The following is a 13,644-nucleotide window of genomic DNA, read 5'->3' on the forward strand; positions in this document are numbered from 1 at the left end:
AAAACCAAAATTTGAAAAAGGGCAACAATGGAGCAGCATTTAAAAAAAAAAACCAATAACAATAAAAGAAAGTACAAACCAAGGAAGATACCAGGCTGTCCTTTAAGTTTCAAGACTGTGGAAAAACAGAGTATTCAACATACAAGAACTCTGGGAATTCTAAAATCATCACTCACTTGGAGGAATATTCTAGGGGATGAGCTTCAGCAAGTCAAGTTATACCTGGGAAACTTCTGCAAAAGGACTAATGGTGAGCTTATTTTCAAAGACAAAAAGTAAGAATCATGGTAGACTATTAATGCACAAAATTATGCATTGCGACAAAGTAGAAAAATGCAACTAACATTAGGAGGAGGAAGATGAATAAAAAAGGAAACAGGAAAAGGTCAGTGCTATGTAGGCAATAAGTATGTGTTAAAGGAACTGGAAAACAAGCAGGTAAACCAAATAGCAAAAGGTTAAATAAGAACTCCAGATATGAAGTGCATCTTTAAAAGAAGTGTAACAACAATGGTATGTGCTAGAGTAAAAATACAAACTTTCTTACAAAATAGAAGAAAATTATTTTTTAAAAAAGAATTTGTCATAGAGACAGACAGAAAATATAGCAAAATAAACATAATGAGAAAATACTAAAGCTGATTTGAGAAAAGATCAGTCATATCAGTAAGTGCAAATAAGTAACTCAGTTAATTCTTAATTAATATTTTAATTGGCTCACAACAGAAGATCCAACTAAAAGCCATATAGCAAAGCTGGACTTAAACCACCTGATTGGCAAAGGCTAAAAAGAAAGGGAATAAATAAAAGAACAGCAGACAAATGGAAATCGAAAGAGATAGTCATACTGATGGCAGAGTAGATTTCAAGCCACAAAGCTTTTTCATGAAATGTAACGTAGTAGAAAACTTTTATTCTTGTTAGTGTTTTTCTTTTTTTCTTTTTGGCTGGGGTTTTATCAATTTTATTACTCTTTTCAAAGAACCATCTCTTGGCTGCATTGATTTCTTTATTGTGTTTCTGTTTTCAATATAATTGATCTCTCTTCTAATCTTTATTGTTTACTTCATTTTCCTTGCTTTGGGTCTCATTTGCTCTTCTCTATCATGTTATTTAAGGTGAAATCTCAAGTTACCAATTTTAGATCTTTTTGTCGAATTTATATATTTAATGTTATAAATTTTCCTCTGTCACTGCATTAACTGTGTCTCACAGACTTTGATATGCTGTATTCTTATTTTCATTCAGCTCAGACTACCTTGGAGTTCCCTTGTGGCTCAGCAGGTTAAGGATCCAGCATTGTCACTGTAGCTGCTCAGTTCACTGCTGTGGCATGCGTTCAGTCCTTGGCTCAGGAATTTCCACATACCGTGGGTGCAGCCAAAAAAAAAAAGAAAGAAAGAAAGAAAAAGCAAAATACATTTTTTTTTGTCTTATTTTTTAGGGTCTCACCTGTGGCACATGGAGGTTCCCAGGCTAGGGGTTGAATCAGAACTGTAACTACCGGCCTACACCAGAGCCACAGCAGTGAGGCATCTGAGCCACATCTGTAGCCTACACCACAGCTCTCATCAACACCAGATCCTTAACCCACTGCCCAAGGTCAGGGATCGAACCTGCATTCTCAGGGATGCTAGTCAGATTAGTTTCTGCTGAACCACGATGGGAACTCCAGCAAAATACTTCTTTGTTTTCCCCTGAGAAAGTCTCATTGACCTGAGGGATATTTAGAAGTGTGCTGTTTTATTTCCAGATATTGGGTGTTTTCTAGATATTTTTGTTATTGATTTCTATATAAAAACTGTTATAGTCTAAGAACATACTTTCATTCTTTTTGTTCTTTTAAATTGTTGGTGGCTCAGAACATGGTCCTTCCTTTTGAGTAGTCTTTGTGCACTTAGAAGGAATGTATATTATGCTGTTGCTGGGTGGAGCATTGTCTTAATATCAGTTAGGTAAAGTTGGTTAATAGTGGTGTTCGGGCTAGCTATATACTCTTTGATTGTCTGCCTACTTGTTTTATCAATTACTGAGAGAGGAATATTGAAGTCTGCAACTCTACACATGGATTTGTCTACTTATCCTTTCAAATTGATCAGTAGATTTGCCTCATGTACTTAAAATTCTGTTTTTAGGTGCATAAACATTTAAGATTGTTATGTCCTCTTAAAAAGTTGACTTTTTATTGTTATATAATATTTCTTTTCATCCCTGATGATATTCTGAAGTCTATGTCTGAAATTAATATAGCTTCCTTTTAATGTTTTCATGTTATATCTTTCTCTGTATTTTAGTTCTAACCTCTTAATTTATATTTAAAGTGGGTGTCTTGTAGACATAGGGATACATGTTAGTGCTAAAAGACATAAATCACAATAAAGATATATCATTATGTGTATTTATACACCAAATAAAACATTAACCACTTTCGTGAAGAAAAAACTACAGATTACACTTATAATGAGAACATTTAATAAACCACCTCTAGTACCAAAAAAGATAATGAGGGAGTTCCCGTCATGGTGCAGCAGAAACGAATCCGACTAGGAACCATGGGGTTGCTGGTTGGATCCCTGTTCTCGCTCAGGGGGTTAAGGATCCCACGTTGCTGTGAGCTGCAGTGTAGGTCACAGACGTGGCTTGGATCTGGCATTGCTGTGGCTGCGGCCGGAAGCTGTAGCTCCAATTCGACCCCTAGCCTGGGAACCTCCATATGCCACCCTAAAAAGCAATAAAAAAAAAAAAAAGGAAAAAAAAAAGATAAAGGGGAAAAAATAAGTAGGGTAGGTAGAAAGAAGACCGAAACAACATAATCAATTGGGTGGATTATATATTGAATTCCCTTATAATAGTAAATACACATTCTCTCAGTAAACATGGCATAAGCACAATAGTGATCAATACTGGAAAGTAAAGAAAATATCAGTAGCTTCCTTCAAATAAAAATATTACAAGCAACACTCTCTAATCATGATGTAATTAGACATCGTTAACGAAACAAAAAATAGAAAATGCTTTTCAATCTGAAATTAAGAAAACTCTACTAAACAACTCTTGAATGAAATAGACAATGTAAGCTGACATCACAGAATGAAAATAATAAAATAACTATATTGAAAACACTACATATAAGAATCTATGGAATACATTCAAAACAATAATCAGAGAATAATTCACTGCAGTATAGACTTTTATCAATAAAAATGAGATAGAAAATAAATTAAATGCTTAGCTCAAAAAAACCTGGAAAAATAAATAAAAACACACCAAAAAATGAACAGGGAAGAAAATAATAAAGTTAAAAACAGGGTTTTATTAAGCAGAGAATAGAGAAAGAGTGGAGTTAATAAATCAAAATCATTGGAGTTTTTTTCCTTAAAATGTATCAAAATAATTAAATCATTAACTAAAGGGGGAAAAGGAGAAAGTAAAATTGTACAAAACAAGCAATGACAATATGGAAGAAATCTAAATAAAACCTGTATTACTTTTCAGACCCATGTAAATACATTTGAAATAGATGACTAGTGAAATGGGTAATTTCTTATGAAAATTCTGGCTACTAAAAAAGTGAGCTTTTTAATGTTTTGATTTAGAAAGCTTAAATCTTAAATAGAAGGAAGAGAGAAAACCTAAAGATTTGTCCCCCCCCACCAAAAAAAACAAAACAAAACAAAACAAAAAACCCTACAAAAAAATCAGGCCCAGATGGTTTTACAGGGGAATTCTTCCAAATCTTCAAGTACCAGTTTGTTCCAATGTGCTCTAAATTATTCCTGAGCATTGAAAGGAAGAAAAACTTTCTCCTTTTATGAAGTAAATGTAACATGGTTACCTAAATCAGATGAAGGCAATATTAAGAAGTTAAAGAATAGCATCATCCATGACTGTCAATACAAAAATACTAAATAAAATACAAGCAAACAGAATCCAATGCCATATCATGAAAATAATGTACTATGACCATATAAGGTTTATTCTAGGCAGGTAAGGTTGGTTCACTAATAGGATATCCAGTCATAAAATGTAGTTAAGAGATTTAAAGAGACAAATCATATTATTCTCCATAGATGCTGAAAAAAACCTTTGACAAAATTCATTATCTATTCATGAATAAAACACTTAAGAAAATAGTACATCAATATATGACAATGGTGTTAAATCATTGGTAAAGATGGGGTATAGATGGACTTTTTCATATGTGCTTCTGGGAAAACTGGGAATTCATTTAAAAAAAGAATTATATCGTCATCTCACATAAAAGGCATGAACAGACTCCAAATGAATTGGGATCCACATGTCAAAAATGAAACCATGAAAGTAATGGAAGAATATTAGACGAACACCTCTCTAACCTCGAGATAAGGAAGCCTTTCTACATATGACTCAAAATGGAGAGCTGATAAAAGAAAATATTACTTAATTTGACTACATACAATTAAAATACAAGGCAAAAAACATTCTAAACCAAGTTGGAGACAAATGACAAACTGGGAGAAAAATATTTGCTCATGTCCTTATTATATAAAGAACTCTTAAAAACTGAGGAACAAGATACCAAGAATCCAATAAAATAATGGAGAAAAAGACAAGAACAGAAAATTCACACACACACACACACACACACACACACACACCACACACACACACACACACACACTTACTTCCTAGCTCTGCCTACAGAGAGGATCTGGGAGCAGATACCCCAGTAGCAGTGAGTGAGCTACTGTACAGATCTTGGTTTCTAGGTGCCTTGCTCCCATAAAAGAAATCAGAGATCCTCAAAAAGTGGTTGATTCCAGAAAATCCAAGACAAATCTGGAACATCTTGTGATAACTAAAAATAAAGAAGCACTTCAAAAGGATGGTACATGTTAAAAGGAAAATAGGTTCCAAACTGAAAGAGCTCTCAAAGGCCAAAGATGGAACAACCTGAGAAAGAAAAGAAATAATGGTAGTGTTGGATTATAACTCATAAAATAAGTATGCATGAGTCCATGATGATATAAATAGTTCAAAAAATGGGGGGCAGCTCTTTCTTAGGGCCTGATGCCAATTAATAAATATACAAGAAAAGAGGGAAACAGAAAATCACCATGAACACATCCCAGTAATAACTGTTGCAACGAAATTCACTGATGGATGTTAAAGTTAATTGGCAAGAACCCGAGGAGAAACAGATTATTTACATCGTCTCAAAGTATCTTCTCCAAGGTATTTATTAATTACAAAAGGAAAAATCATTGCTTGACCACTGTGGAGAAACTTAGCAGACACTTGAAGCAGGCGATCAGTTACCACCACTAGTGATAACATCACAAACCCCATGATACGATGCACCGAGAAGGGTACCGGCTTACTTCTGTGCTCTGTGATGTTCTTGCCAGCAATGCATAACCTCAGTCCAATCCTGAGCAAACATAAGACAAACCCAAATGGAAGGACATCCTCAAAATAAGTCATCAGTACTCTTCAAAAGTATCGAGGTTACAAAAATCTAGGAAAGAGTGAGGAACCATCCCAGACTGGGGGAGACTAAGGTGAAAAGAACTCTAAATGCAACGAAGGCTTATGGATTGGATTATCGAACTCAAACCATGACATTGGGGAAAAGTAGTGACATTTGACTGATTTCTGTAGTTCAGTTACTAGTATGGGAGTTTTAATTTCCTGGTTTTGATCATTTAAATATGGCTAATAAGATGTTAACATCAGGGATAGTGAGGTGAAGGGTATATCTAGTAGCTCTCTGCACTATTTTTATAATTGTTCTGTAGGTCTAAAATCATTTGTTTTTTCTTTATTTGTTTTTGTCTTTTTAGGGCTGCATCTGGGGCACATGGAAGTTCCCAGGCTAGGGGTCGAATCGGAGCTGTAGCTGCTGGCCTGTGCCACAGCCACAGCCTTACCGGATCCAAGCTGCGTCTGCGACCCACTCAGTAGCTTTGTGGCAATGCTGGATCCTTAACCCACTGAGCCAGGCTAGGGATCAAACCTTCGTCCTCATGTATACTAGTCAGGTTCGTTACCAGTGAGCCACGATGGGAAGACCATAAAATCATTTGTAAATAAAAAGTGAAATAAAAAGGCGAATAAGCTATTATTCTGATGGGAAAAGCGGGGGAGGGGGGAGAGAATAAACATATAAATATGTTTTTTTTAAAAAAAAAACGCCCTGAACCTATCCTCCCAGGAAATATAGGGGAAACTTAGGGTAATGCACAGTCTTAATTAAGCCTTTTCTGGGATAAGCAGACTTAAATTCATGTTTTTTGGTAGTTTCTCTTTGCAAACTTGGGTTGCTGCATGGTTCTTTCAGGATGTGTTGCTGAGTTTTCCATGTGAATATGAATAGATGGAGTCTAAACAGGTCGAATCAGGTGTGACAAGGACGTTGTTGTTCCAGGCATCCCTCCCAGCTTTCAGTTTCCTGTAATGGAGTCTTCCTGAAATCGACCGTCCTTTTCGCCTCTTCTCTGGAATATATCTCATTGAGGAGATTTTTACTAATTTACATGTTTTAGAGCAAAAGAGACTCATTTTCGAAATCCAGCGGGTATGGGCCCTGGGGGTTTCTGAGGAGACCCTAGCCCAATCCGAGTGCAGAATTAAACTGTTTTATATGAACATTTATGGGTTTTTAGGGGTTTTTGTTTTGTTTCAGGTTTGGTTTTTGTTTTGTTTTTTTTTTTCGTTTTTTTGCTGTGTCCATGGCATGTGAAAGTTCCTGGGCCAGGGATCAAACTGGTGCCCCATCAGTGACCCAAGCTGCAGCAGTGATAATGTTGGGCCCTTAACCCACTGCTCGAGCTACCAGGGAACTCCAAGGTTTAAGGGGTTTTTTTGGTGGTGGTTTTGTTTTTTCAGGTTAAAAGGTAATACAGGAGAATTATAAATTTTTTTTTTGGAAAATACAGAAATGTAGAGAAAAAGAAGATCACCCAAATGTTACTCCCTCAACTCCCCACGGAGACTATTTACTTTTGGGGGCATTTGCTTTTAGTCTTTTTCCTATGCATCTGTTTTGTGTAGTTTAGGATCAGACTGCTCATATAATTGTGTAACATACATTTTAGCTTCATTACAAAAAAAAAAACCAGCACTTTTGGAGGAGTTCCCTAGTGCTCTGGTAGTTAAGGATCTGCATTGTTACTGCAGTGGTTTGGGTCACTGCTGTGGCATAGGTTCGATTCCTGGCCTGGGAACTTCTGCAGGCCACAGTCACGGCCAAAGACACAAAGCATTTTTTCTGGATTATTGCAAATATTTTGTTAAGAAACTGTAATGAATGAATAATATTTCCTCATGTGGCTGTAGATGCAACACCTCCCTACTTTTGGAAGTTCCATTTGGAGGACTCACTTGGTGCTCTCGTAGATGATGCCAACCGCTGGCACATTTTATAGGAAATCATCCAAAGGAGAGGAATGAGCCCTGGGCTTGAAGCAGCAGACAAGGGTTGGAATTTTGACTCTGTTCCTTTATAAGATTTTCAAACTGTGTTCTGCTCGTATACCCTCTCTGATCTTTTTCTCTTCACTACAAAATGCTGTAATTGATCCTTAACCCTCAAGAGTCCTTCCAGCTTTAACATTCTATGATAAGAACATTTTCTTAGTTAAAATTTTTTGTGAAGTTTTCCGTAATTTCCAAAATTGTATCAGTTTTGATATTGCTATGTTGATACATCAAAGTTCATTTAGGACATACTTACATACACCACCCACATAGTTTTTGTTTTGCCAGCAGGCACACTCTTTGGCACCTGGGAACTCTTAAAAATTTTTAAAGGTTTTATACATTATCCCCTGCTTGTCTAGAAAGCTCCAGGTTATATATATTATACTAGGTCTTTGACCCATGGACTCATTGTGAGAAGTTCATTCTTTATTTTATTAATATCTTCAAATCTCTTAGAGATTGTAAACTTCTTGTCCCTATAAATGGTTCTGATGTCTGTTCAACCTTAGAAAATGTTAATTATAAGCACAATTTTTACAGAAACCTTCTACCATTTTCTCAGTGAACTTTGAGAAATTACACTTTGGTGAATTCTATGTGTAGATACTAACTGGCTACTTGGAGCCTATTATTACAGGTTAGTGAATCTGCTTTAAAAAGCTCACTAAAAAATATGCTCTGGATTGAAGGCAGATACTCTAACCCAACTGTGGCGTGTGCAAATGGAAGGAAAATACTGGGTATCAGGTCCATCCTTCACTGGCTCTTGAATATGACATCAAAAGATTTTTTTTCTTTTTTTTTGCATATTTTCTTCACACATACCACATTTGTCTCTGATGCATGTGAGGTGGATAAGCAAAAGTGTTGCCTGCCTCAGAGATAGACTGTGGCTGCCATTTGGTCCAGGTGAAATAATCTGCCCAAACATAATTCAGCAAATCAGAATGGGGAGGGAAAAATTCTGTCCTGATAGAAATCAAAGGATGAATTTGGGGAAATGGAAAGCAGGCTTCATCCAGGCCCTACATTGGCAAGATTTTTATAACCCCAATATACTCTGTAAGGATATCATATTGGAGAAAATGCACATTATTAATGAGATTGATGGAAAACAGAAGTGTGGCCAGGACATTTCCGTCTCCAGAGCTTTGGGCGTTGCTTTTGGTTTTATTCTTTAATTGAGAACAACTTTGGCACCTTACACTCAACAGAACTCAATAGAATTCATTCCAGGAAGGCCTGCTTTAAATAAGATGAGTCGTATGTCTTTTCTAAGTAGGGCTTGCCATTTTCTCGTTTCAAATAGTGTTATGGGGCAAAGGGTCTACATAAATTGGGACCTTTCAGAGCTTAATGAATGATGATTCATTCACTGCAGAGACTATCGATCCTAAAAACAAAACAAAACAAAACAAAACAAAACATCAGCAATTATCTTACAGACCCTTGGGTAGAAATTTGTGTATTTCTTCAAAGGTTAAGATTTAATTAATAGGTTGAATAACAAGTATTTAATGACGTAGTTAAACATGGTGCAAGATGCAATGGTTTAAGTGTCAGGATTGCACGATTTGGGTGTCCAACGGAGACTTGGAAGACCACCTGGTTGTGGTTCTGACTCTGATAAAATGCGCTGTGTGATGGCGATAAGCAAGCTGGGCCTCTGGTGGTCTAGAGATAGCTGATAAGGTTCCCCGTAGGTAGCACTTTTAGTCTATGAGTCTGTGATGTATAAAACTCAGAGCTGCCTGGAAACAAAAAGTTGCTCTTGGGGGTATCATCCTGCTGATACCTTTAAATTTCAGTAAGAAAATATCATGATCTAATAAGTCAAGTCGCAAAGCGTGAGGCGTTGACAAAAGAAAATACTACCGAGGCCCAAGTGGGATGCCTTGAAGTGCAGCTTGAAGAGAGGTGTGGCCCTCTCCTGGGCTGTAGAGTCTCTCAGAAGCCTGCGAAGGAACTTTGAATTGGAAGACGTCTTTGAATTGAGTGGATGTCCTTGTGTCTTCACAGGGGATCCTCTTATCTTTGGCAGTGGATCCAGAGGCATCTGATTCATTGAAGCGGTTGCAGGTTTAAGGAAGAAGAAGCCTAAACAGGGCCACCACTTCTCAGCGGTGCAGAAGCCCAGGCGGACTCTCCGTCTCTCCTCCATCATCTTGATCTGCTTCAATTGCCGTGACAGGAGGAGAGAACCACCTCCGAGTGGCAGGGTAGCGTTGGAGCCGGAAAGTCCGGTGCTTAGGCAAAAGTTCTCCAGGCTGAGGCCTCTGCTTTCCCTCCCCTGAGGAACCGCCAGAATAACTGCACCGCAGAAGTACAGCCCTAAAACTTTCAGTTATCAGATGAATACGTTCTGGGGAATCTAGTGTTCAGGTGATGTACAGAGATCTAATGGTAACCCTAGTTAATCATATGGTGTTATACACTTGAAGTTTGCTAAGAAAGTAGATCTTAAGTGTTCTCACACCACACACACACACACACACACACACACACACTCACTGGCAACTATGGGAAGTGACGGATGTGCTAATTAGCTTGATTGCGGTAAGCATTTCATGGATATATATATGTATATCAAATCATCACTTTGTACACCTTAAATATATACACATTTTGTCAATTACACCTCAATAGAGCCGAAAAAAAGAATAATTCAAAGCCCGAGGGGCTTATCAATGCATTCTCCTTTCTGAAAATAGAAAAGCAGAAGCAGCTAAAACTTTAGGCGGTCATTTCATTTCTTCTAACACCATTGCTAATGATTTGATAGCAACTTTACAGAGCAAGTTTCACATGATACTAAGAACCAGGAAGTTTTAATCAAGGACATTGATTTGAAATTCTCAAAAGTTTCAGTATGAAAATCAATGACATGAGCCCCCTCCGAACAAAAAAAATTCCTACATGAATAGAAGTTTAAACTTCTTAATATGATTTTGACAGCATCAACACTTGCATCTTATTAACTAGGCTCTGGTGGCCTATTGCTTGTGTGTCCATTTGCTTGACAAAAACAAAAACCGAAAAGTGAAGGAAAACCCTACAAGCACTTAGTACTGCTACTCTCAGTTGATGGAGAAGACTCTGGAACAGCATCCCTAGGGATGTTGAGCGTGTGCATTTATATGGGGCTTTTTGCTGTTTAAAGAGCACTTTCGTATACATTAGGTTCCCTCTCTGGCCACTGGGAAAATGCTTGGCTTCCCTCTGGAATCCAGCCCTTCCACCCTGCAGAGTGGGCTCTGGGAAGAGACTCTTGGCAGCCGTGCTGCTCAATGGGTTTATGAGGGCAGCCCAGGGACAGAGCTCTGAGCTCCAGGAAGCAGATTTCTCAGTCACAGGATCAGGAATAGAGATGACTGATCTGGGTAATCGAGGTAACGCTTCGGTTTACCTCCCTCATCATTATAAATCACCACTCTGCATTTGGTCATGGACTGGGTGCGGGTGGGGGGCCATGTAAAGGGACTTCAAATCAAGGAGCCAGAGAATGTCCGAGCTGGAGTGTTGCCAACCCCCGAACTTATAGACAAGGGAATAGAGCCATCAAGAAGTTAGGAGAGAGCCAGAGATGCGCAGCTGCGTAGTCTTGTGCAAGAGAGAATTCCCCATGGACGCCTCACAGCCCGCCACCGCGCACCCCCCACACAGTCGGTTAAAGAGGTGTCTTAGCCTTCGATTTCTAATCTCCAGAAAAAAGACCCATCTGAGTCTCCTTAAATGATGAAGCAAGAATTGCTCCACCATCTTCTTGCTTCCTGTTGCCTATCTGCCTGACTTTCTTTAATATGAGAGCATGGCTTAGCCAACTGCCTTCCCCCACTTCAGCCACAGTTGAGATCAGGGAAATTGCACCATGACGATTTTTTTTTTAATCCAACAGTAAACTGATGCCTTTGCAGTCCCAGACTCCCAGGGTGTTGTGGTTCACTGGAGCGGCCTTGGGACTGTAAGCAATGATGTGGTACATAGAATAAGCACTAGACTTGGTGCCTAGATGATAGTGTCCTGACCTCGGCTGCTCAGCTCTGCCACCTTATGACCTTGACAAAGTCATTTCACCTGTTTCCTCAACTGTCGATGGAGAGACCTACTTCGGAGTATCGGGATGAAGTGTCAATGAAATTATGTTTGTAAAATGCTGAGCACAGTGTCTGGCGTGGAAAAAGCCTCAATCAATGTTATCTCTGTTTATAGTTATGCTAAGTAGGTACAAGGAAGAGTTCCCCTTGTGGCTCAATGGTAATGAACCTAACTAGTATCCATGAAGATGTGGGTTCAATCCCTGGCCTCGCTCAATGGGCTAAGGATCTCGTGTTGCTGTGGCTATGGCATAGCCTGGCAGCTGCAGCTCTGATTCCATCCCTAGCCTGGGAACTATAATATGCTGCACGTACGGCCCTAAAAAGCAAAAAAAAAAAAAAAAAAAAAAAAAAAAAGTACCAGGAATCATAGCAATGCACCCTGTAAAATCAGAATAGCATCATCTTCAAGTACTGTAAACCTAGTTAAGCAGTGATTGACAGAAAATTATATGGTGTTTCTCCCTCACACCATACATGAAAATAAACTCAAGATGACTTAAAGACTTAAAGATAAGACATGACACCATAAAACTCCTAGAAGATAACATAGGCAAACATCCTCTGACATAAATGGTACCAATGTTTTCTTAGGTCAGTCTCCCAAGGCAATAGAAATAACAGCAAAAATAAACCAATGGGACCTAATCAAATTTATAAGCTTTTTGCACAGCAAAGGAAACCATAAACAAGATGAGAAGACAACCTACAGACTGGGAGAAAGTATTTGCCAATGATGTGGCCAACAAGGGCTTCATTTCCAAAATATACAAACAGCTCATGCAATTCAATAACAAAAAAAATTAAAAAAAAAATGGGCAGAAGACCTAAATAGACATTTCTCCAGAGAAGAGAAGATATATAGATGGCCAACAGGCAAATGAAAATATGTTCAATATCACTAATTATTAGAGAAATGCAAATCAAAACTACAGTGAGGTGTCACCTCACACTGGCCAGAAAGGCCATCATCAAAAAGTCTATAAATAACACATGCTGGAGAGGCTCTGGAGAAAAGGGAACCTTCCTACACTGTTGGTGGGAATGTAAATTGGTGCAGCCACTATGGAGAATAGTATGGAGGTTCTTTAATAAACTAAAAATAGAGATGTCATATGATCCAGCAATCCCATTCCTTGGCATATATTCAGACAAAATTCTAATTGGAAAAAACACATGCACCCCAATGGGTTTATAGCAGCACTATTTATAGTAGCTAAGACATGGAAGCAACCTAAATGTCCACTGACAGAGGAATGGATAAAGGATGTGGTATATATACACAATGGAATACTACTCGGCCATAAAAAAGAACAAAATAATGCCATTTGCAGCAACGTGGATGGACCTAGAGACTCTCATACTAAGGTAAGTCAGACAGATAATGACAGATAGCAGTATGATGTCACTTGTATGTGGAGCCTAAAATATGACACAAATGAACTTATTTGCAAAACAGAAATAGACTCACAGACATAGAAAATAAAGTTATGGTTACCAAAGGGGAAAGGGGATGGCAGAGGGATAAATTTGGAGTTTGGGATTAGCAGATACAAACTACTGTATATAAAATAGATAAACAACAAGGTCCTACAGTAGAGCACAGGGGACTGTCCTCAGTATCACGTAGTAAACTGTAATGGAAAAGAACATGAAGAAACGGAAACGTGAAATCACTTTGCTGTACATCGGAAACTAATACATTGGAAAGCAACTATACTTCAAAGAATATTATATGATATTTGATATTTAGGACCCAGTAGGAACCCCAGAAGTTTGAAAGATCTCTGAAATGGGTTCAGCATCTCCAATAATCAGAAAACCCCAGGAGTAGAGACTTTCCATTGTGATCCATGAATGAGATCCGAAGTACAAAGTGGTAGAACCTGAAGTTGGGAAAAGAAAGTACATGTAGATCCTGCAGGAGATTCAGCCTAAGTTCAGAGAATTGTTGTCATTCCATCGGAAATCAAATCACGAGATTGCCACCTTCATGGAGGCTGGTTGGCTAGACCCAGAAAAGGCCTGCTCCGTGTCAGATTGTGCTCTGGCTATCATGCCAGAGACTCGGGCCCTCCCCTCCCGGGGC

The 13,644-nt window shown here is 38.3% G+C and overlaps 1 protein-coding gene across 1 annotated transcript in view; it reads left to right on the top strand.

Annotated features, from left to right (window-relative positions):
- The window catches only part of AFF2 (ALF transcription elongation factor 2), a 535,022-nt gene that overhangs the window by 30,742 nt on the left and 490,636 nt on the right, over positions 1 to 13,644 (top strand). The window lies entirely within an intron of this gene.

Source organism: Sus scrofa, chromosome X (assembly GCF_054392235.1).
Source record: "Sus scrofa isolate SSC_HxYL_T2T_F1_AM1 chromosome X, Sscrofa_HxYL_maternal_Yorkshire_Landrace_v2.0, whole genome shotgun sequence".
NCBI lineage: Eukaryota > Metazoa > Chordata > Mammalia > Artiodactyla > Suidae > Sus > Sus scrofa.